A 25,865-nucleotide genomic window follows, 5' to 3' on the forward strand; every position below is an offset into this window, starting at 1 on the left:
CAATGGGTCCTGCTATGTTCCTGGTGTTTGTGGTCCCAAAGATTAACCATACACTGACCACCATGTAAACACCTATGACCTGTAATAGTCGTACCCAGTAGCAAACAGTATGCCCTGTATTTTTATTTTGTTGTAAGCAATATTGCATGCTGTATAGAACCTGCAAGTGAAATGTCCAAACACTCCAAGAAAGTTAGGTCACAGTCAGTCAAATTTACAGAATTAATCAAAATATGGTAATATAAAATCTCCCCACAGAAACCAGAAAAAAATCCAGTAATCCTGAGACGTATACATATATGTCAATCTGATTTTTCGCTAGGGTAACATTAATGGATTAAAGAATGAACTTGTGCAATAAGGTTTGAATTGGTGGAAGTTCAAAAATTATATATAGTGGACAAAATACCCCCTCGAACCTGCCTCATTGCAGGTTATATAAGAAATTAACAGACCTCGCCCAGTATTGTTGTCAAGTTGCCTGTTTGGCCTTGATGATATACAACCAAAGAGTATGACTAGCCTATATTCCCAGTAAATCCAATGTGTAGACCCTAATAACAAAGAACTTACTTTTGGAACATGCACTAATAACTTCCTAAGATATCTACCTGGTGTTAAACATACAATTGGTACATCATACATTGAGGTTAAACATCAAAGAAATGCTCCATAAGCAACAATTAGAAGTGCATGTGAAAAGCACCTGTAAACCAAAAAATATTAGATTAATGGTAGATTCAATGAATCAAGTCACTAAAGTGGAGCAATAAACACAAGAAAATCCAAAGGTCCATAGTGTTCCAGTCTCACCTCCAAAATGAGAAGTTATTCTCTGTCCAACCAGAAACACACAAAAAGGTGAATCATATTCATATGGATCCATGCCAAAATGAAAAGATGACTAGAACCCTTGTTCATATAAAATATCCAAACAAAAGTTATATGTATCGCATAGTCCCATATCAAGCTCCATAAAAAACACTTGAGTATTCTCCCAAATATATGTACAAAAAAGTTAACAGAACGATGAATAATCCCACTTGTATGTCTTGAAATTCTTATCTTCGGTGGGTCTTATATGTTGATAGTGATCCCAATCACAATCACAAACATAAAAAATTGTTTGTTGAAAAAAACACAGTATAGACAGAATGGAGTTTTGTACCAAAAAATACGAAAGACGCCAATTTCATGATGATGTTGACTAAGGGAATTCTACCAGTCAATTTTGCATTCCAAACACCCCAAAGCCTTAGTTTTCACCTCAGCTGTTGATATTAAACCCAAGTTGTACACCACTGATTAGGCTAAAGTCCCGCATTCAAAACAGCACTTGTAACAGCACAAGAATAACATCCAAAAATGCCAACACGCATTTATTGATGTCAAAGCATAAATAAAGCAGTTAACTGTGGCAGTTCCAATGCTGATCATGATCCCAACTAGTTATAGTCGCAAAAACAAAAGTTTATTTTAAGCTAGAACCAGAGTATATACCAAACAATGATTTGTCCCTTAATAGAAGGTGCAAGAAACACCAATCCTGTAAATGTTATTATACTGATGAATTTTACCAGTCATATTCCCGTATCAAACACCAATTTCAAATATTACATCTCACCTCTGCTATTGGCATTAGACTCAAATCATATAGGCTCCTGGTAATGCCAGAATTAACCATCCATAAATGCACATAAATCCTATCAACAAGAACCAACACGCCGTTGCTTAATAACCCAAGCGTGAATTAACTGTTGACTTGATATTCCATATAGTTCTCCAAAATAAACCACCATATCACACGTTTTCTCCTCTTAGTCATAAAACATGGTTGAAACTAAACGAAAAAATGGATAAAAATAAAAAGGAAATATACAGGAAATCTTGATACACAGCACCACCAGCAGCAAACCGCCAAGGCCAACAGCAGCAACGAAAAGGACCCAAGTTGTGACTAGCAAAATTCCTGCACGTAAAGCAATTATTTTGTTTACTCTGTTACCTACTATTTTATTGATAATAGTGAATCTGAAGGTTGCAGTGGTGTGATTAATGGTGTGTTTGTATAGGGCATTCGTATATAATAAAGGAGGTTTGCATAGTCTTCTGGACTCAAAGGAGAAAAAGTGGATTATAAAATTAGGTGCTTTGTTTTCACCTGGATTGAATGAACATCTTTAATTGATGAACCAATTACAGGGCACTTGAACACAAGGATTATGTATATAAGCACAGTGTACTGATATTTAATTAAACACTGAGGAAGGACGTTACTTTTGACAAGCCAAAACCGTTTTTTTTTTTTGGATTTTGTGCTTTAAATAATAAATTAAATCTCCACAGCTCGTCATTGTTTGCTGGCTCTTTATTTGGATTTTGTTACATGGTTCTGAGCCTTACAGTTGCTTTACGTGCAGGAATTTTGCTAGTCACAACTTGAGTCCTTTTTGTTCCTGCTGTTGGCCTTGGCGGTTTGCTGCTGGTGGTGCTGTGTATCAAGATTTCCTGGATATTTCCTTTTTATCCATTTTTTCATTTAGTTTCAACCATGTTTTATGATTGAGAGGAGAAAACGTATGATATGGTGGTTTATTTCGGGGAGGTATATGGAATATACAGTCAACAGTTAACAGTTCATTCACACTTGGGTTATTAAGCAATGGCGTGTTGGTTCTTGTCGATAGGATCTATGTGCATTTATGGATGGTTAATTCTGGCATTACCAGGAGCCTGTATGATTTGGGCCTAACGCCAATAGCAGAGGTAAGATGTAATCTTTGAAATTCATGTTTGATATGGGAATGTGACTAGTAAAATTCATCAGGATAATAACATTTACAGGATTGGCATTTCTTGCACCTTGTATTAAGGGACAAATCATTATTTGGTACATGCTCTAGTTCTAGCTTAAAATAAATTTTTTGTTTTTGCGACTATAACTAGTTGGGATCACGATCAGCATTGGAACTACCACAGTTAACTGCTTTATTTACACTTTGTCATCAATAAATGCGTGTTGGTGTTTTTGGATGTTATTCTTGTGCTGTTACAAGTGCCGTTATGAATGCGGGACTTTAGTCTAATCAGTGGTGTACAACTTGGGTTTAATATCAAGAGCTGAGGTGAAAACTAAGGCTTTGGGGTGTTTGGAATGCAAAATTGACTGGTAAACTTCCCTTAGTCAACATCATCATGGAACTGGCGTCTTTCGTATTTTTTAGTACAAAACGCCGTTGGGTCTATACTGTAGTTTTTTCAACAAACAATTTTTTATGTTTGTGATTGTGATTGGGATCACTATCAAAATATAAGAACCACTGAAGATAAGTACTTCAAGATGTACAAGTGGGATTATTCATCGTTCTGTTAACTTTTTTGTACATATATTTGGGAGAATATTCAAGTGTTTTTTATGGAGCTTGATATGGGACTATGCTATACATATAACTTTTGTTTGGATATTTTATATGAACAAGGGGTCTAGTCATCTTTTCATTTTGGCATGGGTCCACATGAATATGATTCACCTTTTTTGTGTGTTTCTGGTTGGATAGAGAAACATCTCATTTTGTAGATGAGACTGGAAGACTATGGACCTTTGAATTTTCTTGTGCTCATTGCTCCACTTTAGTGATTTGATTCATTGAATCTACCCATTAATCCAACATTTTTTGGTTTACAGATGCTTTTCACATGCACTTCTAATTGTTGCATATGGAGCATTTCTTTGATGTTTAACCTCAATGTATGATGTACCAATTGTATGTTTAATCAGATATGTAGATATCTTAGGAAGTTATTAGTGCATGTTCCAAAAGTAAGTTCTTTGTTATTAGGGTCTACATATTGGATTTACTGGGGATATAGGTTAGTCATACTCTTTAGTTGTATATCATCAAGGCCAAGCAGGCAACTTGACAACAATACTGGGCGAGTTCTGTTGATTTCTTATATAACTTGAACTGAGGCAGGTTCGAGGGGGCATTTTGTCCACTATATATAATTTTTGAACTTCCACCAATTCAAACCTTATTGCACAAGTTCATTCTTTGATCCTTTAATGTTACCCTAGCGAACAATCAGATTGACATATATCTATACTTCTCAGGATTACTGGATTTTTTTCTGGTTTCTGTGGGGAGATTTTATATTATCATATTTTGATTAATTCTGTAAATTTGACTGACTGTGACCTAACTTTCTTGGCGTGTTTGGACATTTCACTTGCAGGTTCTATGGAGCATGCAATATTGCTTACAACAAAATAAAAATACAGGGCATACTGTTTGCTATTGGGTATGGGTATTATTGTTCTTAGGTGTTTACATGGTGGTCAGTGTATGGTTAATCTTTGGGACCACAAACACCAGGAATGTAGCAGGTATGAGCAAGTATTACTATTATAGGGTTGTTGGAAGTGTTGGTGCTCGAATTTTTTGACAGGTGATTGCAGGATTTATCTGCAGTGGCCAAAGGAACTTTTTCAGTGGGATATACACCATGAATTTTGTTTTTTGGTGTTTGGCACAGTCAGACAGTATTTATGGATATATTTTCATAGATCCGTTTTGGTCATACTTAATTAGATTAATATATATATATATATATATATATATATATATATATATATATATATATATATATATAAGTTTTTTTGGTTGTTCCCCAGTGGTTACTTCTGTATATGATGGAGTTAACTAAACTAGTCAAAGGATTATCTGCGGATAAAGATGACCTTGATGCTTTTGGTTTGAGTAGGGATGGGCAATCTGTGTATGAAGTCACTTTAAATTCAGGGGCAATTAATTGTGAAAATCACTTTCAACTTCTTACGAAATCTATGCGAACTTTAAGAAGTAATGTTGGCATGCCAAATTATTCAAGGCGTATTAAGCCAAAAAATTGGCTTCTAGAGGTTTGAGGGTTCGTTTGCAACCCATGGTGGCAAAAATGGATATTAAGCTTATGGAAGATTGGGTTAAGGTACAACAGCAGGCCTCAATGGGTTTTGTTAAGGTGTTATTAGATTATTATGAAAGGACCATTAAGTCAGAAATGGTAGAGGTTGTGAAGCTGTGTGAAATGGCCAAATCATTTGAGATTGAACCAACATACCAAACCTGTATGGATAAATTATCCAAGGACTTACAAAATTTGGAACAGTATTTTAAAACTAAAAAAGTTAAAAAATATCAAAGGGATGTAACAGATTATGAGAGAGGTATGCAATTTTTTAATGTAAACAAACAGGTTAGATTCAATGATTCTACCAAAATTGGAGGTAAGCGGAAGAGACCAAGATCTATTTTGAAGCGGTCGGGTTCTTCTCGCTCCAATAATGAAATATCAGGGGATGAGGCATCATCCAACACAGATCTTGATACACAGCATCAGGATGACTCACCTCTATCTAAAAAGACCGACCCTTTAGACCAAGGCAGGTTGGGGGGGGGGGGTAGAAAACATCAGAAAAACAAGCAGTATGGAGACAATATTAGAACTGATAATCCGGACCTAAATGTTGTAAACAATGTCTTAAACATTTCTAATTTCAAGCCGACTGATATCGAAATAAAGGTATTAAACAAAGGTTTAAACTTCATCCCTGTTTTTTTTTTTTTTTTTTTTTTTTTTTTGTGGCGGAAGATCAGTTGGCACAAGATTTGATGGCATTCTGCAGGTTGCTAAATCTAAGACTGATTTTCAAGGATTCTGATGGTGATGGTAAACAGGAGGGCTTTTTATATTATAAGACAAGTTTAATTCCCCTATGCATCCCTATGTACTCATATTTCAAAGTATGGAGCTCAAGGACCTACATTATAATATCAAGGACATTATACCAAAACCCAATAATCTCTCAAAGATGGAACAAATGGCACTCATGGGTTTGGTTAACAACAAAGACCTGGTGATATTGGCGGCGGATAAAGGGGGAGCAGTGGTTGTCATGAATTGGGAACAATACAACAATGAGGCCCTGAGACAATTAGGAGATGCCAGGTATTATATGAAAATGCCTTTGGATCCTTCATGTAAATTTAAGGGAGAGATTAATGCTTTCTTGAGGGAAGCAATGGAAGAAGGTATAATTTCAGAACAAGAATGTAAACATCTAACTATACAAGATCCCTCTAATCAGTACATTTATTTTCTCCCAAAAATTCATAAGGATCCACTTAATCCTCCTGGTAGACCGATTGTTTCAGGAAGGGGTTCTATTACTGAACCACTGTCACAATATTTAACCCAAAAACTCAAACCCTTATTACAATGGGTACGATCAAGACTTTGTGACACCACTGAATTCCTCCAGATCATTGCCGACAACCAGTTAGAACCAGGTTGGTTACTATGTACCTTGGACGTATCCGCCCTCTATACAAATATACCCCATTGGGTGGGACTGGAGGCCCTTGAATACTGGCTTCGGAAGTCTGAATTATATCGTCCTGGCAGGACTACATTTATCATTAGGCTAGCTGAGTATGTCCTGACCAAAAATGTTTTTTTCTATGGAGACCAATGTTTTTGGCAAATAAAGGGGATGGCAATGGGGGCATCTTTTGCCCCCATTTACACAGATTTATTTATGGCATATGTGGAAGAATTTATTATGCATGATCCCTCACATAACATCTATATGGATGAAATTGATATATGGAGGAGATTCTTGGATGATTGCTGGATGGTATGGAGAAGTGATGAGTTGTATTTAAGGGAGTTTGTAAACTACGTTAATGAAAATAAATGGGGCTTTGAGTTTACAGCCACTTTCCATTCACAACACATCACTTTTTTGGAGGTGCTTGTGATTAGGAATGTTGATCATAATTTGGCAACCCAGGTTTATTGGAAATATCCCCAGTACAACTCTCTTCTCCATGCCTCCAGCTTTCATCCACCAGACATATGCAGGAATATACCTAAGTCCCAATATTTAAGGATGAAAAGGATATGCTCTAAGCCTGATGACATTTCATACTATAGGGATGAACTCACCATGAGGTTCAGGAATAGGGGATATGCTATTGGCCTTGTTTTAACTGCCAGTAATTTGGTATCCAAGATGGATAGACTAGAGATTCTCATTTACAAAGAAACCAACAAATTCTTGCCCCAATCTCAGGCTTTTGACCACCTATGGCCGTAATACTGATACTTTATTAAATGCAGTTCAGAGACATTGGAATATCCTGAGGGCGGATGATTTTCTTGCCTCAATTTTAAATGAGAGATGCCAGTTTTACTTTAGGAGGTGGAGGAATATGGGGTCTTAATTGAGCCATTACAAGCATAGACAACAGTCAAGTATGGATAGGGGACAAAGGACCATGACTGGGGATTTATTGAAAGGATGTGTACCCTGTGGACACTGTACACAGTGTAGGGTGGTAAATAAAACCAAAGATTTTTCAAGTATTAATATTGGCCAGGTTCATGATATACATTTCTTTGCCAATTGTGGGTCTGATTGGCTCATATATTTAGTAACCTGCACATGCCGTGCCTTCTATGTAAGACAGACATCTAGACCCCTTCGTATACGCATTTCAGAACATCTAAGTGCCATCAGGACCAAAAAATACCCAAATGCCCTATACAAACACACCATTAATCACACCACTGCAACCTTCAGATTCACTATTATCGATAAAATAGTAAGTAATAGAGTAAATAAAGGAGGTTTGCATAGTCTTCTGGACTCAAAGGAGAAAAAGTGGATTATAAAATTAGGTGCTTTGTTTTCACCTGGCTTGAATGAACATCTTTAATTGATGAACCAATCACAGGGCACTTGAACACAAGGATTATGTATATAAGCACAGTGTACTAATACTTAATTAAACACTGAGGAAGGCTGTTACTTTTGACAAGTCGAAACCGGTTTGTTTTGGATTTTGTGCTTTGAATAATAAATTAAATCTCCACAGCTCGTCATTGTCTGCTGGCTCATTCTTAGAGGCAGCAAACAATATATGAGGTAACACAAGGTGGATCATGGGATAGGGACTTGGCCTCGAGCTGTCTGAAGACCTCGAGCTTTGTAGTTGCCTGACTCAGAGCCGAGGATCGGCTCCGAACCCATCTGTAAGAATGAAGGCGAGATGAACAACTCACATTGAACGTTATGGTGAGTACATAACTTTAGTGTGATGGGTCTCCATTTTTTATTGAATTCTTCTCTTCTTTCCTCCATAAAAATGTTAAGATCCCACTATATGTCTTCATAAACAAACTCTTCCTTGGACCATTCATTTTGTACATTTACAAAATACTGCCTTTGCCATCCATTCATTTCTTGTACATTCCATACCCTATATTATCTGGGCCCGATAACTGAATCAACATTTACTTTCCTAAGTACTTCATCCAATTCACTGATAGTAATTTATTTTTCAAATTCTTCCTTAACTTGTTCTGGATTTTTTTTTTACTTTCCATTCTCTCTCTCTCTTGTTTTCTTTCTTTTTACACTTATACTTATTTTCCACATCCTGTACTACAAAACTCATAATTTGTTGTTGTGCTCTTTATTCCACTCCTTTTGTATTTTTAATTTCTGTCATTATACTAATATCCTCCTTTACTATTTTACCCAAATATGCAAGCACCTCCTTTCTTCTCCCATGTATACATATTCTTGTATTATTTTCTAAATTCTCTGATATATTTATATACATTTTCCCCACACTTCACTTTCTGTTCCTTTCATACATCATCCTGCCATTAAAAAAAACACTTTTATAAACATTTGTATTTTAAATTCAGTCCACAATTCAACTCAGTTTTAGTAGAAGTCCTCCATGGTTATATGATCCTACCATAACTGCGCTAATTCCCATTCTCTAATTTCTCCCATATTTTTTCATTTATTCTTTTTATTCCATTTCCTATTTTAATATACTCACTTTCTTCCATCACCTCCAGCCATATAGCTAAATGGCCTGAAAAACCTGTCATAACTGCATCATCATCTGCCACCCCAAGCCTTCTGATAATACAAGATAATGAATTTCAGATCCAAATGCCCCTCTTCTATAAGTTCATTGACTTTTGTTCCACACAGCTGATTTACCACATTTTATCATTTCTTGTATTTTTTGAATCTTTCGTTTTCCATTTACATTTACATTTTCCCCTTAAACATAATTAAAGTTCCCTGGAATTATAATTTTCATGATCTAATGTTGTCTGTGCCATACATTCCACAACTGATGGGTCTTGAATTTATCATCGTATCCAACATCAGCTGCTGTCTCAGACTTTATAAGATCCATAGTTCTGGCTTCTATTCTTACTTATGATTCCCTCCTGTCCCCAACATTATCTTAAATCTCGTTTGCTGCTTGTAGAGTTTGGATGTGATTCATAGATCAGGCTAATGCGATTTTTTTGATATTTAGATTGTTAGAATGTTTTCTCTAATACTTAAATAATTTTCTTGGTAGTCAGGCTCTTCTTTCCATTTTATAATGCCTTCCCTTTCCCCTTGTTTTCTGTCATTTAAAAACAAAAAATAAACTTTCTGGTCTAGGCCTTTATCCAGCTGCTGCTTTACTAGTTTTTATCTAGTAACCTTTGGTACCACTGTTGATATTTTTCTTAAGTTTACACCTTTTCCCCCTTTCTTCTTTTGGTGAATTACTTGACTACCATTCCTGGTAGTGTTCTTCTGTGTTTTTCTTTACAGGACTATGTTGGAAAATCCTACGGGATTCAAGAAGTGTGTGGTTTGTAGCCACAAGAATCTAACTCCCACTCTAAATGTGTGTACTGTTTGTGAGTAGCTCACTTGGATGAAGATTGTTTGAATTGCATGGCTTTTCATCATTGAGGCATGATTGAGTGCTGAAATAAACTTGTACTTAAGGGCCCTATTCCCTCTGACTCTTCAAAATCTGTCTGCAGCTTCCCCTTGAGTAAGAAGTCCTCAGATGTACACAATGGAGACAAGGAAACAAGCAAACAATGCCCTGATTATTCTCCATCATCTGTTTTTCTTTGGCTTTAGCAGCAAAATTTTCCAAACCTTGCTCTTTCAGGTTTGGCTCAAGACTCCTCCCCCCTTTCAGTTTTCCCTGGATCCTATCACTCCCAGGCTGCGCTCACCTTTCCTGCATGAGACACCCTCGCAGAGATCCATGAGACCACCTTCCAGATCATCATCACTGAGGTCCATCAGGTCTGCCAGAAGCCTGACAGAAGCTGATATGGATAGAATGATGAGGAAGTTTCTCAGGACTCAAATTCAGTTGGAAGTTCTCCTATCTCTGTCTCCCATTAGACCCTTGAGCTTTGGACCCTCTTACTTACATAAGGCTACTCCTACCCTGTTCTGACCTCTGAGTTACATCTGACCTCTGAGTTAGGGATTATTGTAGCCAGGCTCTTCTGGTTGTCCATGCCTTAATCTCCAGAAATGTCTCTGATCAACCAGCTCTGATTTCTTTGGAGCTGGAAGGATCTTGGAACCAAAGCTTGGATGTCGAGTCTGGAGATAAGGGTTTGCTCCAAAGCTCTTTGGAGCCATTTCTTCTTGTTGAAACCTCAGCATCAGATAGCTTGGCTCCAGCTTCAATATCAGAGCAGAGCCATAGTTTTGTTGTTGGCCATGATAATGTGTCAGCTGTGGCTCTTACTAGATTGTTCTTGGGTTCTCTTTCAATGTCTGACTTCTAGGTAGTGGAGAGCAGACATCTTTGCCCTTCTCTGCTCCACCCGCTCTGCAGCTGATAGCCCTGGGTTCTGATTCTGCACAGTCTATTCTACTGGACAGCTGGTTCACACTAGCCTTGAGACAGTCCTCTTTCAGGACTCCCCCCAGGCTTCTGATACCTTCTCAGAGCTTTCTCCCACAGAGCTTCCTCAGAAGCATACATGTAAGAGGAGACACATTGACTCCTCCCAGGAGTCCCTGACAAAAGACATGGATTTCGATGAAGTTGAGGGGGTCCCCCAGATGACCTCTTGAGGACATCTCATTCAATTAGATTCTCAAGCTACAGAGACAGAAAGGAGGTTGGTTTTCTGAAGCCCCTTCCCAGGAGAAATCAGTGTTTCTTGAGGCTTTTGGTTCTGGCACAGCTATTCCATGTGTGGTTACCCCAGCAGATGAGATAGTGGATTTAATTTCTTGCTGGACATGGAAGGAACCAGACATTACTGAATTGATTCCCAGGAAACCGGACAAATACCTCGTGGTCCTCAAAGACCATTCGTGTTGGACCAAAGGCCTGGTAGTGGATGCTCTGGTAGTTGTGGCAACCACTAAGAAGGAGCTTATAGAAGAAAGTTCTCCTGTCCATCCCCCTTAACAGAGAATCCAGGGCATTTGACAGATTTGGGAAGCTTGTTTATGCTTTGCTACATTTGCATTCAGGTCGCTGAACTGCTTGACACACATCACTAGGTTCCACCATAGAGCTTTTCAAGTCTCTTTCTGGGTCTATGTCTGCAGAAGACAGAAAAACTGTGGATTCTCAGCTGCCACACTGCACTTGCTGTTGAATGCTACCATGCACCTCATATGTAATGCAATGGAAGGTGTTTTGAGAGTTGCAGGTACAGGCTTTACAATATGTAGACATGCCTGAATGTGCTTGTGTGATTTTGCTGAGTCCTTTAAGACATCTTTTATCACAAACCTGAAGAAGGGGTTACACAATGTGGTTTAGGAAGTCTCAAGGGTCTTCCCAGGATTCCTCCCGAGGTAGATTTCCCCCCAGGCAGGGTAGAGAGTTGTCTAACAACAGACATTGCCCTCGTGGCATAGAAGGCCTGCAGAATCAAGGCTTTAGGGGTCCTTTCTCCAGGAGGTCTTTTCAGGCTTCAGATTGGGGTATTTATTTGGTGACCTGTAGATGTCAAGCATTTTATGTAGAGCAAAGTGCCCGAACTTTGAAGCTGTGTATTTGTGAACATTTAAGTGACGTCAGGTGTGCTCAACTAGCTAAATGCTCCTTACAAACACAACAAACAACACTCTTCAGCCCAATTTAGGGTTACCATTATAGATAGGATAATGTCCAAGGATAGGGTCAAATCAGGTTGGCATAATATTCTGAATAAAAAAGAGAAAAAAATGGATTATTTTGTCAGGTGCACTTTTTGCACCAGGTTTAAATGAACATTTGTGACACCAATAGGAAGACACCACTGATTATATAAACTGTGAGAGGGGTTACACTAGCAATATGCACTGAAGAAGGCTTGTTAGCCGAAACCGGTCTGTTTGTTGTTATGAATAATAAAAAAAGATTGGATTGCTGACTGTGCTGTGCTGGTCTGTGTGGTTCTTTTGCAAACAATAATTACCAGAGGATATTTCATTGCCTTTCTGTATCCATCCCCACTATGAAAGAAACTTCCCAACATGCCACCCTCTCAAGGAACAGCAACAGCGTTAGAAATAAAAAGGCTCTCAGAAAAGCAAGTCATCCAAAAGGTCTCACCAGACCAGCAAAAGTTCAGAATTTATACTAGATTCTTTTTATTGCCAAAAAATAATGGGAACCTAAGGCCAATTTTAGACTTGCCACTTGAACCAGTTTGTCAAGTACATAAAGTTCTGGATGGTCACAGTAGAGGCTATCCTTCCCTTACTGAGGAAAGATGACTGTGTTCGGTGGACGTTCAGGATGCCTACTGCAACATCAAAATGAACAGACGCTCCAGGAGGTCCTTTTAATCCCTGCTCGAATCCAGTTATTTCCAGTTCAGATCCCTGCCCTTTGGTCTCACTACAGCCTCCAGGGTGTTTACCATATGCATGGCAGTGGCTGCAGCTCATCTCTGGCTGCATGGGTTCCAGATGTTCCCATATTTAGACGCATGGGTCCTTATCACTCATACCAGGCCTCTGCTAATCTGGGCCAGAAACTACTTGCTTCAATTTTGCTCCAACTTGGGAATTATAGTGAACCAGGACAAATGTTAGTTTTCCCCAGTACATGAACTACAGTTCATAGGAGTGCATTTGGATACAACCATTCAAATTGCAAGGTTAATGGGGAACAGGTTACTGACCCTAAGAAATCAGGCTTGACAGCTTCTTTCCTATCACACACCACCTGCTAGACTAGTTCTTGAACTTGTAGGATCGATGGTGGCCTCCATTAATTTGATCCTCTTGGCAAGGTATTATATGGGAGCATTACAGTGGACACTTGCCGTCCAGGTCCATCAGATCCCACCGCATGATGTCTTCAGTATGCTTAACAAGAATCTGCAGAAATCATTTAAACTGGTGGATTCAATCTCCAGACATGTTTTGGAGCTATCTTCCTCCCTCTCCCAAAACCAGTGACAAAAGATGCTCCCAACTAGTGTGGGGGGCATTACCTGGGGAAAATGGTCCAAGGCACATGGTCCTATCACAGGCCAGTCTTCACATCATTGTCTTAGAAATTATGGCTGGCCTTCTAATACTGCCAGCCTTTCAGAATGTCCTTCCTGTAGGGGTGATTTCTTTCCAGACCAACACATGCCAGTAAATTGGTGCATCAACAAACAAGGGGAAAGCACTCCTATTGGTTGTGTTGAGAAGCAGTGAGAGTGCGGCAGTGGGTGATATCTTCCAACCACTATCTGATGGCAATGCACATTCCAGGGAAGACCAGCATTCTAGCAGTCAGGCTGAGCAGATTTATTCTAATACCTCACAAGTGGTCTCTCAACCCAACAGAGGAGACACAATCTTTCATTGATTGTGCCAACCACATTGCAATCTTTTCACCTCTCTTTTCAGCTCTAAATGCAACAGGTTCTTTGCTCTGATCATACTGCAGGAATAATCCCCAGTAGATGTTCTGATCCATGATTAGCCCTCTGGTCTCCTGTACACCTTCCCACAAATTTCCCTAATTCTAAAGTTTCTACAGAATGCATTACAATGGAAGATCAAGGGCACCCTCATTGCCGCTTTCTGGCCTCAACAGGTGTAGGTTCCCTACCTCTGGCCTTATCTGTTACACCCTTCCTGGGTGCTGAACCTGAATCCAGTCTATTGTTTACCATTCTGGAATGTCTCATCCAGATATTTCAGCCCAAAACCTAATTGCATGGTTTCTCCACTTCCATTGATGGATTGTCAGTCCAGACTTTCATCCCAAGTGGTCCACATTCTTGCTTCTTCTCAGAAGTCATCCATTAGGAAAGTTTACAAAAGTAAATGGAAAATATTTTCCATCTGGGCATCACAAAGAAATCTAGATCCTTTTTCTGCTCCTATGTCAGCAGTGTTAGAATTCCTTGCCTCCATTTCCATAATGAAGCTAATTATTTAAATGCCAAGGTTCAGTTAACGGCTGTGCCAAATTCCAATATGAGAGGGAATCACACTTCCTTTGCTTCACCAGACTGTGCTAAGCCTTCCACAGAGATACCTTTCTTCATAGACTTCTGCTTAAGGATCTTACTCCTCCTTGTGACTTGACTGTTTTGCTATAAGCCATGACCCAAGCTCTTTATGAACCTGCTACCAAAGTGGACCTAAAATTTCTGACTTGGAAAACCCCTTTCCTAGTAGTGATTACTTCAGCCAGAAGGGTATTAGAACTCCAAGCTTTATCTTGTTAACTTCCTTAAACTATTTTACACAATGACAGGGTTACTTTACATGCCGATCCTTCACAGACTTCACTCAATCAGAGTATTAATCTTCCAAAGTTCTTTCCAATTTTTTCAAATAAAGGAGAATGCATGCTCCGTTTGTTAGATGTACACAGACAGTTATGTTTGTACCTTCATTAAACCAAACCTTTTAGGAAGTCAGATCAATTGTTTCATGTTTTATGACCAAAATGGATCAAGTTGTGTAAAAGGTTACATTAGCTATGTGGCTGACTGGCTGTATCTCCCATGTTTCTAAGCAAAATGCTTGGCTTTACCAAAACACCAAAAGCACACTCGACAAGATCTTTCTCCACTTATTCGGCCTTCTTTTCTAGGGCTTCAATTGATGACATTTGTGCTGCTATCACATGGTCTTATTTTCATACCTTAATTTGCCTTGCAGAAGTAGGACTGCTTTTGGTTCTGCCTTCATATGGAGCATTTTTCCATGAGCCCACCTGTGGAACCAAGTACCTGGGGACTCTGTCCCATCAATTGAGGAATGGACAGAAAAGACAACATCAGATACAAAAGTTATGTACCTACCATAATGAAAGATCTGTGTTGTCTGTTTCCATCCTTCCTCAGCTTCCTTCCCTCCATCCCCCTTTCCATCCCAATCCTGCTCAGTACAAGAGGAACCACAGGTTCAGACATTTGGTGTATGTGCTTGGCTGAGGAGCTAATGGTGCGAAGCTACCATCTGTGGGATTATGACTGAACACCTCTAAGTCAGAATCTCGCCTAAACGTAACGATACCACAGCACAGCAGATCTCCAGTTGGCCTGGGATAGCCGGCCGCAAGGTCGGCAAGGAGTGCTGCTCATCACTGGGTCAGAGCGGGGACAGAAGGGGGCCGCCTCTCTCCAGCAGTGCACCACATGTTCGTGGGGAACCAGGTGCTAAATCATTCGTAGACGACCTGTAACATCAGATACGAAAGTTATGTACCTACCATAATGATATATCTGTGTTGTTTGCTTCCATCCTTCCGCAGCTTCCTTCCTTCCATCCCCCTTTCCATCTCACGGAAATATTTTCTTCCCTTGGCTTCTGGTATGACTGTGTGGGCTGCCATTGGTACAACATTACATATTCTTGCAATTCCGGTGCAGATTTTTCCTTTGCTCTGTCATGTAGTTTTCTAGTAATAAATATAGTTTATAGGTTTATTTTAGGCTATAGACCATCAGGGTCTTTAAAAGTCTACCCATGCAACCCAACCCAGTTTTTTCCCTGAGTTCCTTGGATGCCTACATGGTGGGGTATGTTATTGAAGAGGTAGCTAAAGGTTACAAAGGGGCATATGTTAGTTGGGAATTAATTTAGTAACTGTCGACTTCTGTCCATCAGAGACATGGGAGTCAGACTGGGGGTGAATTTGGAATTTCCCATCCAGTGATCAAGGTTTCATTTGAATAGGGTCAGGAATGAACTCACGGGGATCCGTTGAGATGCATATTTGTGTCTCCAGCATGTTCTATTTATGTTATAGGCAAAGTTCAAGTCCTTGAATCTAGAATTTTTGGTGCTGTTTATTGCAGATGTGCAAGAGATCCATCATAGCTGGATCCGAGGATGCCTTATTTCTTAGGCATGGATTCCCTCTCAGTAGGGCAAACTTGATTTGAGGCAGTGTTAGGGACAGGAGCGGATTATGAGTAAGGGAAGGAGCCTGCACTACAGATTCCAAAGTCTGAAAAAGTGGCTGAAGTCGGATCTGAGACTTCTTTTTTTCACTGAGTTTTACACAATACAGCCACTCCAGAACAACACCCACTTCCTAAGTTCCATATTATTTTTCCAATCCACAATTTTTCTGTTTGCAGTCTTTCTTCACTTGTCACGAATCTTACATATTCTAACAGATTAACATCCATATCACATTTAGCACACCATTCCAGTATCCCTAGCCTTCTTGCAGTGTTAATAATACTGTTCACATTTACTGAAAGTACTCTAAAACTGTTGTTTTCTTTCTTTTTAAATTTAGAGGAAATATTTTTAAATTTCCATTTTTTTATTTTCACCGTTTCCCAAACTTGAATGTTTTTCCTGGGTTTATGTACAAATAATTCTTGACTCACAGAATCAGATTTTTCATTGGCTAGAACTTCAAACAATTACTAGTATCAATCCTTTCTCCCGACTACTCTTCCTGCATGTACTTTCTCTCTCCACATTTTTCCCCTGCATATTTTTTCTTCTTCTACTGTTTCTTCTTCACCTAGGTGACCCTTTCCCTCAGTGTTGTTATCCTTCCTTGCATATGTTTTCTTCCCTTTTCCTTTATTTTTCATTATTTACTGTATGTTGTCGACAATCCATTCAAAAGCGTCCCTTTTTTACACAACTTGCATTCAGGCACACACCATCTTGCTGCATGTCCTTTCTTTCCACACTGGTTACATTGTACCTTGTCAAAATTATTAATTAAACGATGAAAGTATTCACAAAAGAAACTTGATTTAGGCTGACATATCTTAATCTCCATGTATGACCAGCCTCAAAAATAACACTTGGCAAGTGTTTTACCATGTTTTTTTTTCACATTTCAAAACAACTCCCATCCTCCACTGTCCACTCCATAAGTTCCTCTCATCTCTAATAACAATATTATCAACAGTTTCACACAGACCCTGCCTAAACACAGTAAGGCCTTGTTATATTTAATTCTGGTGTCTGCCAAAAAACAGTTACTAGAAAAAGGAAATCAAAATCTAAACCAACTGTACTTGAAGGAGTGAATATTGTAATAGAGATAAAATATCAGGAAATGGGATCCTTAGAAAAGACCAGGAGTAAATTACATAGAAAACAAATGGAAATTGTGGGAATATTACATGCAGAAAAAAAGTTTTGGAGAAGGGGCAAGGTTTAAGAGAAGGCAAGAATTAACAATTTATGTAAGTTGCTTTGACTATATGATATGTAACGACGTGCGATTTATAATGTTTGTAAATGTAATCTTGTTAATATGGTTTGATTATTTTTGTATAAATGTAAATTTGCCTATGTCACAAAAGTGTTAATTCAGTAAAGGTGTTTTAAAAAAAAGGTTTCACACATACCGTACATACATTTTTTATATCACTTTCTTCCAGTTCATCAGTTCTAAACTGCAAAGTGACATTTTTGTTTTAACATTTAAGTTATTACCAGAAAACAAATAATTGTTCCACGGATCTTAATTTTGTTTCTTAGAACTAGCCAGTTTTCTAGTTTCAGCACTCAAATCTGTTTCTTTGAGCTCAACACTTGTTCAGAACTCGTTGTAAGCACTAAATAAGCTGCAAATTACTACAGCACTCAACTTTCCTCACTTGCCTAGAGGAAAGCAGTTTTTAGTACTTAATAAATAAGCACCTATCCAGGCATGTCTATGGGTCAGCTCCCGGTGTTTTCTTCTGTCTACCTGATGAATCTGGGCATCTTGGGGGAATGCAGCAATTGCCTCATGTACACAGACAACCCTCTCCTCCTACCACCCAACACTACAACCTGTGTGAGATGCACTTATATAGCCAAACTGGAAGCAAAGCTCTCTTCACCCAAGACTGGACTAGACAGTCAAGAGGAGAAGGTAGACACTTGCACCACACCACACTCATCACATAGTCTCTCAAAACCTACACCACCAAAACACACACATAGAAACACAAAACACGCACCTACATTCACGGAGGCTCTTAATAAAATCCTGCCCAAGCATCAGGGACCTCCAAAGCAGAAACGCAAGCAAACTCCACCCCCCCAACACAACCTAAATGACACATAGCCCACAAACTCAGTGTGCCACTCAACCACAGCCCATAAGGCATAACAACGTACCCAACACTCTAGTCATAGGTGACTCTATAGTCAGGCACACTGATGTTCCACTCACCAGGCTAAACATGGAGAAAGTTACTGTCAGCTGCCTGTCAGGTGCCAGGATCCGCCACATAACGCAGGCACTCAGGTCACTCCACAACAAGTACAAATATGACACACAGTCATTGTCCATGTTGGTGTGAATGACCTGAGACATACCTCCCTGGACTACATGAAAAGAGACATGGATGAGCTCTCCAATCTTGTAGCCCAGGCAGGTATCCTAGCCCTGAGTAGCATCCTGTCATCATCCAGAATGATACCACAATACAAGGACAAAATGATTGACTTCAACAATTGGCTAAGCCTCTGGTGTCATTCTAAGGGGATCCAATATTTGTCTGCCTGGGATGACATGATCGACAGGCCACGATGCTTTGCCAGAGATGAGCTGCACCTGTCGCCCTTGTGATTCCAGATACTGGCTAAGGCTCTTGCCACCCCTATAGTGCCTTTTTAAGGCAAGGTTCAAATGACAAACTCACCACCATAACAGGTGCAAGCAAGCAAAATCTGAGGGTAATGCTACTCAATGCTAGAAGTCTAAACCTCAAAATGCAGTCACTCGAGGCACTCCTTAAAATGGAGAACATCGACATCTGTGCAGTGACAGAGACCTGGTTCAAAGCTCCAGAGAGCACCCCTGCAATACCAGGCTATAATTCATACCACACCTTTCGGCCACCTAACCCGGAACGAAGCACTAAAGGTAGAGGCATGTCCATATTCATTAAGGATGTCCACACCTCCACAGCATAATGCATCCGAGATTATCCAAGTGCAACAAACTCTGGGCAAGACCGCAGTCCAAATTGTAGCTTGCTACAGACCCCCCCACCATGCCCCAGGATTCCCACTCCTCATTTCTTGATACACTGGAAAGTATTAGGGTACAATCCAACACCCTAATAATGGGCGATTTCAACTACCCCACCATTAACTGGGAAAACTACTCATGTACCAACTCTTTTGCTCAACATTTTCTGGAATTCATAAATTTCAACGCCTTAGATCAACTTATTCACACCCCCACCAGGGGCAGCAATATCCTAGACCTGGTCATTACCAACATGGGCAACCGGTGTTCCACACCAGAGGTCAATTCCTCATTGGTCAGATCCGACCACAAGCTAATCACCCTAGACATCCACATCCCGCCCCCACCCTCAATTAGGGAAACCACCGTAAAAAAATTCTCCAAAGCCAACTTCACACTTCTTAAGACAGAAGTGGCAAACTTCATGACACCCATGCAGACGGACAATAGAGGTACGACTGCTGAATCCTACATAAATGCACTTTATAAGCACTTACACGAGTGAATGGATCATGCTATCCCTAATAGAACCAAGATGCTATCCTCCAAAAAAAGGAAGGTAATCTGGTGGTCCTCTGCCATAAACAAACTCTACAACAGAAGAAAGAAACTGTTGCAAAAAAGAGTAAAATTCCATGACTGGAGGAACTCCCTGGTCAACCTCAGTAAGAAGCTGAGATCCCTCATAAAATCCTCCAAAGCTAGTTATGAAAACAAAATTACCACTGACTCTAAAGACAACCACAAAGCATTCTATAGCTATGTCAAGAATCTCAATGGCAACACTCAGATCTTCGCTGAGTTACAGCACAATGGCACTAAATATACAGAACCAACTGATATTGCCAACATCCTGGCAGATAGGTTCAGTGCTAACTTTACCTCCCCTCTCACCCCCTAGAGGGCCCATCTCTATACCGGAAGAATGCAAAGTTCCTGTAATCATGGCTGCACAGGTAAAAAAAACACACTCTCCAAAGCCAAGAACACAGCATCCATGGGACCTGACAATATCCCAGGCTGCATTCTACACAAACTACAGAATGAACTGGCACCCTACCTAAGTACCATGTTCAATCATAGCCTCACCTCAGGCTTTGTGCCTACTGAATGGCGCACTGCAATTGTTATCCCACTCCACAAAGGGGGAGCCACAACGGACCCCAGGAACTACCGCCCCATTAGCCTGATGAGCCTGGTCTGCAAGGCCATGGAACGTATCATGATAGAACTCATAAACAAAGACATTGGTAATCTCCAAACTCTGGACCCTACCCAGTTCGGATTTGTAAAAGGCAGATCATGTCTCCTAAACCTGATTGACTTCTTTGAAGCAGTCACCAAAGCCATAGATGAGGGTAAAGTGGTTCACACAGCTTATCTAGATCTCGCCAACGCTTTTGAAACCATCCCCCACTCTGGAATTATAGAGAAGCACACTAAACTAGGTATAAATCTCTGTGTCACAAGATGGGTTGCCAACTTGCTCATGGACAGAACCCATACTGTGAAAGTAGCAGACTCCAAATCCGACTTCAGACCAGTGACAAGTGGATTACCACAGAGTTCAGTCCTGGGTCCTCTCCTGTTTGGTATCTACTTCTCTGAAGTACAGGCTAACACATAAGGTCTTTGTTTAACAAAGTTTGCAGATGACTGCAAACTAGGAGCCACTGGGGGATGGTGGTGTAATGGTTAAGGTGTTTGCCTTACAAATACAAGGTACAGGGTTTGAATCTCACAAGGGATAATTGGCTAGGCTTAAAAAAATGACTCGCAAGGGCAGTTAGCCTAGTACTAACCTATGAACCTATATCATTCTTTACCTGGGGAGGTGAACACTGTGCTTAGTCTTTGTCAGGCCCCAGTGGCCTAATGGATAAGGCATTGGCCTCCTAAGCCAGGGATTGTGGGTTCAAGTCCCATCTAGGGTGATATAATCTTGGTACAAGTGAAGCTTTTGGGAGGGTGACCTAATGGTTAAGGTGTTTGCCTTGCAAACACAAGGTGCAGGGTTTGAGCCTCACAAGGGATAATTGGTTAGGCTTACAATGGCTCGCAAGGGCAGTTAGCCTAGTACTAACCTATGAACCTATGAACTCCTAACGATGTGGACATACTACAAAAGGGCCTCACTGAGACAGATACCTGGTGTCAAAGCCATAGCCTGAAGCTCAATGCCAAAAAGTGTATTGTCATCCCCTTTGGTAAAAACTTTGTACCCATGAACTACCACATAGCTGGTAGTCTACTTAACGCCGAAAATGTGACAAGAGACCTTGGGACACAGGTGGACAGTAGTCTCTCCTTTGATAATCACATCGCCACAGTGGTCAGGAAATCCTTCTACATGGCTCACCTCATCACAAAAGGTTTCTCATCCAGAAAAAAAGAGATCATTGTTCCCCTCTACTCATCATTCATTAGACCCATTATAGAGTACGCCCCTTTTGGTATGTACCTCACAAGACATCTACAACAACTGGAAAGGCCACAGAAATACCTCACAAAGAGGATTACTGGCCTCAAACAGATGCCCTCATGAACCGTCTCAAAAACTCCAGCTTTACTCCATCACATATCGCCTACTCAGAGGCGATCTCTGCCTAACATACAAAGCTATGTCAAACCCAGAGCTGTTGGACATGCTCCACTTAAAGAAATCCCAATCCCTCTGAGCTACATGCTCTAGGGACCTAAACCTTGTCACCACAATAAACAGAACATGCTGGAGGGATAGATTCCTGTCCCAGAGACTTTCCATACTCTGGAACAGACTACCTATCTATGTCAAACAGAGCTCCTCATTAGCAATCTTCAAGAAAAATCTTGATGATTGGGTGGGAAATAGGAAATTCACCCCAGGGATCACTTCTGTGGCTCTGATCGACAGGGGCACAGGAAAATAATTTTCTTGGGTGGCAAAAGCCAGGGTACATCTTTGGCTAGGCTTATATAGGCCCTAGGGCCAACAGCCTAGTACCTACCTATGAACCTATGGATAAATGTCCTTCTTTTTGTTACACAGTTCCTGAAATTTCATCATCAGTACATCAATTTCAAATGTTAAGTTACAAAAAGTCTCTGTCCCAATATATATAAAAGACTGAGTTTCTTGAGATTTACCAAACTGTCCCATACATAACATATGTCTATTAGTGTAATTTTTTGTTCTTATTTTCACAGTTGGTCTTCTCTTCTTTATAAAAACAGTTTTACTTCAGTTTGTTGCTGTTGTCCTTTTTTTGCCTGTTGTGACTACTGCACATGTTTTAGTTACTGCATTAACTGCTGCCATAAAATCAGGCATCTCTGTTTTGTTACTGCTTTCCTCTTTTACTTTCTGTCACTGCTGCAAAAGTTTTAACTGCTCCATTCTCTGTTGCCACATCAACTGGTTCCTTTTCCACATTACCATCCTCAGCACTTCCAAAAATGTTATTTGGCATCTCCCTGTATGAACAGCAGGACTGTCACCTGGGTCATCCTGCTCAATTATTTTTAACAAGAGTGTCATCTTTAAGCCTTTCCAACACCATGTCATCTGCACCACTTCAACAGACTCACTTAATTCCTTCTCCATGTAGACATCTAAACGCTGCTCATTTGTAACATCCACCATGCAGGAATCTTTGTTTACCTTATGAAGCTCCATATCAAACACTTTTTTTCTAAATTCTCACTTTCCACCTTTAAACTCTCCATACATTTTCCGTCCTCCTCCATGCTGCTGCTTTACTTAGACCTCTTTCTTACTGCTGTAGTGGCCCTCAGTGCCTTCTAGCAACTCCATAGAGTTGACAAAGTAACCCAAATCCCTGGCCAGATTTCACCTAGTAGTATAAATTATCATCTCAGGTCTCCCCTGAAAAGAGGCCACTAGTCTAGTGGGACTAACCCAGTCAACAAAGAATAAATAAAATAAAATACATTTGGCTTGCCCATATCTGATGCACACCATGGCCTTCTTATGCATAGGAAAGCAATGCCTGGTGTTTTTGTATGCATTATTTTGACTGTATGCATCTGCTTAACTCTGGTGTAGTTATGTTTTAAAGCTATATGCAATGTGTTGCTGGTGTCATTGCATGTTGTGCCCACCTCTGTCTGGCATGGTCATTCCCCTGCTGTTGGGTCTTCATCTGACTGTTCATCTTTTTCAGCTGCTGTTGGCTAAGATCCTGTAAATGTGGTCCCTGGAAGAGACCACTCTGTTGTAATTGCCTCCTTATTATCATATCATGTAATGCAGCACACACACAGTCAATATTTTTGTACATATGGTGGAGTCATGCTGCAGGGCACCACCAGATATGTCTAGATAACAAAAGCAGAACTTCAGCAGCCCAAGCACATGCTGTGTAATATTTCTGGTATGTGATAATGTATGATTGTACAATGGTCAGTTTAATTGTGTGAATTTCTGATGGGTGTCATGAGCCAGGGTTCTAGGTCTTGTGTGCTATATGTATATATATATATATATATATATATATATATATATATATATATATATATATATATATATATATATATATATATATACAAGTTGTGAAAGCTGCCTGGGTGGCCTGCACACACACACACACACACACACACACACACACACACACACACACACACACACACACACACACACACACACATTGTAAATGATACCATGTGCATTACAGAATACCTGGCAGCTGATGCAGTGATGCACTTTGAGGTTCACATACCTTCTTCCCAGTTCACCAGGTGGAGGCCTGTATTTCAGTGTGGGCAGAGTCTATAGCCTTCAGAATCTCAGGGAAATGGTTTGTCATAGAACTCACTCATGGTGTTTGCTCTCTTCTGTGGGGTATGTGGAAAGCTTGTATGCTCAACCACATGTTAAAGCATGGTGTTAATGAACTGATAGAGTATTCTTGAGGCAGATACTGGAGACACCACCCACTGTGTTCCCAGTAGGTCACTGAAAGATACCTGTAGCTAACATGTGTAAAGCAGCACATACCCTTGGATGTGTACTCTATGACTGCAATGAGACTACACATGATGCCAAAACATGTCCATGATTTTCTACATAGTGTTCCTCTGCACATAGTACTGGTCCACTATGTCACTGTTGTGGAGGTCATGACATTTTAAGACCGATCAGATGACCTTGTGTCTCTGGAAGTGATGTTGCACACAATTGGGCAAAGTAGCTGCAATTACAGCCTTTTGCAGATACACATTTACAATATCCAAGTTCAAATCTATGGTGAGCACAGAGTTGCTGAGTGACATTTAAATATTTCTGAATCACTTCATCATGGTTTTTGCTTCATTAGCATATGCATAGCTTCATTATAAATTCATTATCACATAGCAGAGCCAACCTTATTATTTTGCCTGGCCACATCATGTAGCTGTGCTTTCTATATCACACCCACCCTGTAAACTTTCAGTCATTGCGCAAATTCCCTTACCACAATGCGGCAAAGTTTTCTGAGTCAGTCTAGCAATTTGTTGTTGTAGCTTTAACAAGTCTTGTTTATCCACTGTGTAATTGCACACACATTATTTTGTCACTGATTTTTTTCCAAATTCATATAAAATTCCTATTAATTGCTTGATTTCCATGTTTTACAAAAGTGTTGTGTATATGTGTTTTGTACTTAAAATTGTTTCATTAGGTTTTATTTGTACAAATACACAAAAATTATTTACTTTGATTTTCATGCTCAACTCTTTGGTTTCTTTATTTGCAACTAAAATTGCTATATAGCCAAATATTGTATTACAGCTAAATGTTTCTGTCACCTTTTTAATCAATCTGCATTTAAAACTACCTTGTATGTAAATGTTTATTTGTTAAGTACCATGATCTTTACCATTTGTCCTGGGCCATTGACTTGGACCAGTTCGCCCACCCAGTTAAAAACACAACGCAAGCAAGAAAATAATTTATATTTGTACATCTTGAATTATTCTATATATATATATATAGACCATTGGATTCCATGTAGGAGATCACAGATTTACATCCATTTCATTTGAAATGCCTTTGGTACCATTCATCTTCATCAAATGCTTAAGTGCTGCGGCTGCTTCCACCCTCCCGATAAGGGATTTTTGTGTGTTCCTTTATCTAAATAAGTGTCTTTTTATCGTTTGCTTCTTTTGTGGGTCTTACTCCCAAAGTTAATCCTTGAACATTTTCCAGAGTTTAAATCTATAATTTAGTGGGAAGTTTCAAGTCATGGTAACCCAGATCCCAAATTTCCAGAGCCTGGTCTTATGCAGTAATAGATGCAAACCCCATTATAGTGACAGTGAGAGTTCCTATTTGAGGCTTCACAAAAGAGTTCACCAAAGGCCTTGAGAAGAACAGAGATACTTTGGGCAACTTCATTTGTGTCCTATTGACTTTTAAGAGCAAGAGAGAGGAGAGAATAGGACTATTGTCTGGATCCACAAAACCTCCAGAAGGGCACCTTCTTTTTGTCATCCCTGCTGATCCAGAAATATAACTATGACAGGGTCCTTTCAGGATTTGAGACCTCATCTAGGTAAGTTCCAAATGTATGC

The 25,865-nt window shown here is 39.8% G+C and overlaps 1 protein-coding gene and 1 non-coding gene across 3 annotated transcripts in view; both read left to right on the forward strand.

The window, feature by feature from the left end:
• The window catches only part of LOC122813124 (phosphofurin acidic cluster sorting protein 1-like), a 3,500,289-nt gene that overhangs the window by 2,960,967 nt on the left and 513,457 nt on the right, over positions 1-25,865 (forward strand). The gene's annotated exons all lie outside the window — the stretch shown is intronic.
• On the forward strand, positions 21,172-21,244 carry TRNAR-CCU. Its single transcript has one exon. It is a non-coding gene; the product is annotated as a tRNA-Arg (tRNA).

The sequence above is a fragment of the Protopterus annectens genome, chromosome 1.part1 (genome assembly GCF_019279795.1).
Source record: "Protopterus annectens isolate FY-2018-M chromosome 1.part1, PAN1.0, whole genome shotgun sequence".
Taxonomy (NCBI): Eukaryota; Metazoa; Chordata; order Ceratodontiformes; family Protopteridae; genus Protopterus; species Protopterus annectens.